Source organism: Symphalangus syndactylus, chromosome 6, assembly GCF_028878055.3.
Source record: "Symphalangus syndactylus isolate Jambi chromosome 6, NHGRI_mSymSyn1-v2.1_pri, whole genome shotgun sequence".
Taxonomy (NCBI): Eukaryota; Metazoa; Chordata; class Mammalia; order Primates; family Hylobatidae; genus Symphalangus; species Symphalangus syndactylus.
The window spans coordinates 33,802,171-33,808,170 of record NC_072428.2 but is presented as its reverse complement, the minus strand read 5'-3'; positions in this window follow the sequence as shown (position 1 = coordinate 33,808,170).

Sequence of the window (6,000 nt, the reverse complement as noted above, 5' to 3'; positions counted from 1 at the left end):
ATGGCAAAGCTAGCTATTGCCTGTATTTTAAACATCAGGAAATTTTGGAGTTAGTTCCAGATTACCCATCCCTATTGGGAATCATAGGAAAGAAAATTTGGTAATAGACTGTTGCAAGTACATGTATTATCCAAAGGACAGGGCATTTAGGAGAACTGAACATTCCCACTGTTATTTCTTGGCTGAGAGACTTAGAAGCCAACTTTTGGTTTTGAAACAGAATCTGCCAGTTACTTGCTATGTGACCTTAGACAAGCCACTTCCCCTCTCTAAGGCTTAATACTCTCATTTGAAAATCAGAGTGATATTAATAATAATCTCAGAGGGCATCATTAGGATTTAACAAAATTATATATGTAAAATGATTAAAATAATGCCAGATAATTGCTAATCACTCAGTAAATGTAAGCAGTTAATAGTAATAACATAATAGCAACATTAACAATTAGTGCTACAAAGTTACACTTTGTAATTCATCGAACATTTGATGTGCTATAACTCACACCAAAGTTACACTTTGTTGTTACACAGTTCATTTGCTTTTCGCATTTAGAATTACATATGACAAGTTTGTGTGTGTGTATGTTGTAGCGATCATGGTGATGATGGTGGAAAGGAATGCTTGTATGCTGGCTATTATCTAGTCCCCTACCTCATGTTAATTTAAGAGGCCTTGAGGCAAGGCTCTGTTGGCTCTTTATATCTGGCCCAGGCTTCCATGTATATCTGCTCAGGATCTACAACAACCACAGTCAGAAAGACTCCAGTAATTCAATGGGAATTGAGAGTTGACTCAAGTTTTACCACATTTTATTTCTCAGTTGCATTGGACATACTATACCTACTGCTTCCCGAAACACTTTTCACTTGGCTTCTGGAACATGTTGGCTTGGCTCCCTTGCTACCTCATTCATCACTCCTTCCCATTTCTCCTCATCGTCTTAATCTCTTATTCTCAGAGTGTCTGGGACTGTATTTGGTATTTAGGGCATTTATTCTCTTGTCTATCTATAGTCACTCCCTGAGTAATATCATCCATTCTGAGATCTCTTAAAGCCATCTCTATCCTAATCATTTTAAAATTTGTATCTCTAGCACAGAACTTGTTACTGAATTCCAGACTCTCACCCAGCAGCCTACTTGAAACATCCACTTGGATATTCGAGGGGCATTGCAAACTTACCTTGTCCCAAACTAACCTCCTGAATTCCTTCCCTGCTCCTCTTGCACTCTTCCCTGTTTCACTAAGTGCCAACTCTCTCCTTACCCTTTTGAGGCCACAACTACTGCAATGTTTAACTCCTTTTCTGCCTTACACTGCACATAAATAATCTAAGGAAATTCTGTCAGCTCTGTCTTCAAAATATGAATGGAATCCAACAGCCTCTCACCGTTTCCATGGTTTCTTCCCATGTCCAAGTTATCTGTAGTTTTATATATGGATTATTATAATAGCCTCTTAATTATCTTTACCTGCTTCACTGACCATCTCTTGTCTATTTTCAAGTCAACAGCTACAGTGATCTTTCCAAGGGGTTGAATCCAAGCTTGTCACTCCTTTATTTTAATTCCTCCAACAGTCTCTCAGCACTTAAAGCCAAGCATTTACAATGGCCCACAGGGCCCTAGTGACCTATTTCTTCTACCTCAACCTCTTTAACTTCATTTCTCATTCACTCTTTAATTCTGTTGCATTTTAACCTCTTTGTCTTCTTTGAGCAAGTGGTCGTACTCCGACCCCACAGGCCCTTTGTACTTGCTGTCCCATCTGCCTGGGACAAACACGCACACACACACACACACACACACACACACGTTCTCTTTCTCTCTCTCACTGGGTATACTGAATGAAATCATAGATCCATCTATCTTTCTACCTTTGCCCTGAACAATAGTCCCTCTCTCTCCACATTTTCCTTCTACAGCATTTAAAACTGCCTGATTTTATAGAAAGATAGAATAAATATTCATTCACACATTCATATACATAGATGAGTTATAATTTATTTTCTCTACTTCTATCAGAATGTAAGCTACATAGATGGTATTTACATTTACATTTTGCTTATTGCTGTATTCCCAGATCTTAGAAAAAATGCTTGACATGAAAAAGGTACTTAATGAATATTTGTTGAATGAATAAATGAATAAATTAAATCTTTATCAAGCTGAACTTATTCCTACCGGAGGCACTACTTTTGAAAACCTTACCAGCCACTGATTTTCTTGCATTGCAAAGGACCTTAGACACTCAGTGTATCCTCCTAATTTTACAAGTGAGTATTCAGAGACCCAGAAATAAATAGTGGTTGTCTTAGGCCTTGGAGTAAATAAGTAAAATATTAAGGTCCAGACTGTCAGTTTCTTAACTCTTACTCAGTATGGTGTTCTATAGTCTTAAGACATGTCAGAAACCTCCCAGAGAAATTGTAGAGGGCCTAATATTGGGGATAATGTGGATATTATATCAACAGTGACAAGTCCAGGGCTTGACAAGGACACTTAAAACAGCAATAAGCAGCAGAGTTCACTGGGAAATTAGGGCAGGAAAAAAAATAACAGATGCTGGCGACATTGCAGAGAAAAGGGAACAATTATGCACCATTGATGGGAGTGTAAATTAGTTCAACCATTATGGAAAGTAGTGTGGTGATTCCTCAAAGAGCTAAAAACAGAACTACCATTCAACCCAGCAATCCCAATACCGTGGATTTACCCAGAGGAATATAAAGCATTCCACCATAAAGACACATGCATGCAAATGTTCATTGCAGCACTATTCACAATGGCAAAGACATGGAATCAACCTAAATATTCATCAGCGACAGATTGGATAAAGAAAATGTGAGACATATACACCATGGAATACTACATAGCAAGATCTTGTCTTTTGTGGGAATATAAATGGAGCTGGCGGTCATTATCCTTAGAAACCTAATGCAGAAACAGAAAACCAAATTTCACATGTTCTCACTTATAAGTGAGAGTTAAGTGATGAGAACTCATGGACACAAAAAAAGGAACAACATACATTGGGGCCTACTTGAGGGTGGAGGGTAAGAGGCGGGAAAGGAGCAGAAAAAATAGCTATTCGGTACTAGGCTTAGTACCTGGTGATGAAATAGCCTGTAAATGAACCCCTATTACATGAGTTTATGTATATAACAAACCTGCACATGTACCCCTGAACCTAAAACAAAAGTTAAAAAAACAAAAATAATAAAATGTAAAATGTGGTTCAAAAAGAAGAGGTCATAGAGACTGAAGAAAGGTTTGTTCATTGCCAATTGGTTAATTTGTTCATAATCCACTGCTTATGCCAGTTCCTATACTAGGGGCTGAAGGACACAGACAAATTGTACTTGCTGTGCCAGGGGCTGACGTTCTTTTCAGCTGGGTGGGTAGGAGATGTGGAACAAGGTATACTTGAGGAGGATTTCACAGAAAAGATGAGATCTGAATTAAGTCTCAGAAAATAAGTGGACCCCAATAGGTAGAGGAGGAGTGAGGAGGTGGAAAGATAGTGAGCAGCATGGGCAAAGTCATAGTGGTATGATAGTGCCTATATTCAGGGACTAAACATTAGTCAATAGGACAGGAGAGGTAGGTTAGTGGAAGGGGTAAGGAGGAGAGGGAGGACTGGGAAAGTGGACTGAGGCCAGACGGTGCATGGTGAATGGTATCTTAGAGCTTGAACCTCTAAACACCTTGCTGAAGGAGGGTCTCTCTCTCTCTCTCCTCTTTCTTCTTTTCTTTCTTTCTTTCTTTCTCTTTCTTTCTTTCTTTCTTTCTCTTTCTTTCTTTCTTTCTTCTTTCTTCCTTCCTTCCTTCCTTCCTTCCTTCCCTCCCTCCCTCCTTCCCTCCTTTCTTTCTTTCTCTTTCTTTCTTTCTTTCTTTCTTTCTTTCTTTCTTTCTTTCTTTCTTTCTTTCTTCTTTCTTTCTTTTTTTTTTCTCTTTCTTTCTTTCTTTCTTCTTCTTTCTTCTTTCTCTTTCTTTCTTCCTTTCCTCCTTCCTTCCTTCCTTCCTTCCTTCCTTCCTTCCTTCCTTCCTTCTTCCTTCCTTCCTTCCTTCCCTCCCTCCCTTATTTTTCTTTCTTTCTTTCTTTCTTTCTTTCTTTCTTTCTTTCTTTCTTTCTTTCTTTCTTTCTTTCTTCATTTTTGTTAAAACTCAAAAAGCCTTTAATGCTATTCTGATATTCCACCAACTTTCTTAGATATCAATTTTTCTATTATTTGCTTCTAGAGATTCTAAGCAAATTTTCATGTGCTTCTATTATGAGGAAAATAATAAGATTTTTACATTAATATATGTCACATGCACAGATATAGTTTAGCAGGGCCCAAACTTAGTTCTAATGTACAATGCACAGGCATGTTGTGAGAGAAGATTGTAAGAATAAAAATACATCTTGTATTGTACATTCCAATCTGTAATTCTTTTCAGGGAAAATAATGTATAAATTTATTTATTTATATACCTAAGTCTTAATGCAGAGAATATTTTATTTATATTATAAAAATCCCAGGTGAGGGGCCAACGGAGTAATTTTAAAGCATCAAAGAGGAGTTTACATGGTGTAAATTACATTCAAGGAAAAGATAAGTATTAGATTTTTGTAGCATGACTCTCCTTTACATTACCATAAAATGGAGGAAAACAATAAAACTCCCAGAAAGTTCTGAAAAGCCAGTGATTCTTTTTAATAAAAGATCAGTGATCTGTGTATATTACTGTGATTAATCAAAATAATACAATATTTATTTGTATTTGTCAGGCAAGGTGCTGGAATTTTCTTAGTAGATTTTAGTGAAGATAGGAACACAGTGTAGCAGCAGCACTGTCTCCTTCCTTTTAATTGACAAATAACTACAGATAGAACAGTCAGAAATTGGAAGAGAGCAGGGAAAGTAGATGAATTCTTCCCAGATGATGCAGGGGCCCTGTTAATGGAATTCCGTTCACGTAGTCTAGAGCTCAGACCTGCCTTGGTTTAATCAGCTTGCTGAACATTACAGTTGAGTATAGCCATGTTGATCCAGGTCTCTACATACATAATTTATTTCCCCTAAATTAGGTCTTGTTTAGTTCCCATTGTTTGACACATTATATTGAAAGTGCAACGGTGAGAATACAGTACTGTATCAGTTTATGTATGCATGTGTTTCTGTATATATTTAAAAAATTTATACATAGAGCTCCAGTGTTGACGCATATCACTCTATCCCAGGCATTTGATGACTACAGAAAAATATTGGATGTTAAGCAGGATGTCGACTTCTTCTATTTTGGCAATTATGTAGTCCCAGCTTTGCTGAAAATAAGGCCCAGCCACCCTTGCAGAATTGAATAAGTCACAAGGATATAGCACATAACACCTGTCCTGGTTGTGAGCAAGGTCTGCACTAATTCATCAAGTCCTGCAGTGAGGGATTCCACAAGAGCTGCTCATGACAAGCACAGCAGAGACAAGTATTTAAAACCCAAGGATTTTGGACACATTGTTTTCAATGCTTTTTGGAAAATTTTGGCAAAAAATACAATTTTTGTTTCTTTGTTTTCCATCCATGGTTGAAAGAAAGAAATTCAAAAAAGTCTACGGAGTTGGAGTGAAAAAGTGGCAGGCAAACCTGAAACAACTCATTTTTATGACATGTGATACTTAGACATTAGCAATTTCATAACCAGACCCAGAGTAGGACCAGAGAAAATGCTGGTAATTATATTGCCAGTGAAGTGGCCCCAAAAAATGAAATTTTTTGAATTTCACCCATGATTTTTTTACTATGATTAAAATACAATTAAAATATGAAGAAAAATTCAAAATTGCTTTGTAACTGGTTTTAGAGTGGCAGTGTTCTTTATGTAAAGCATTATGTTTGTCAATAACGTACACATTTGGTCTTATAGTCCTCATTGCTGATTCTTGACACTGTAAAAGGAGAACCTGGTTTTCTGAGGTGATGATATTTATAGTTCGGCATCATCAAAAAGCAATTCCTT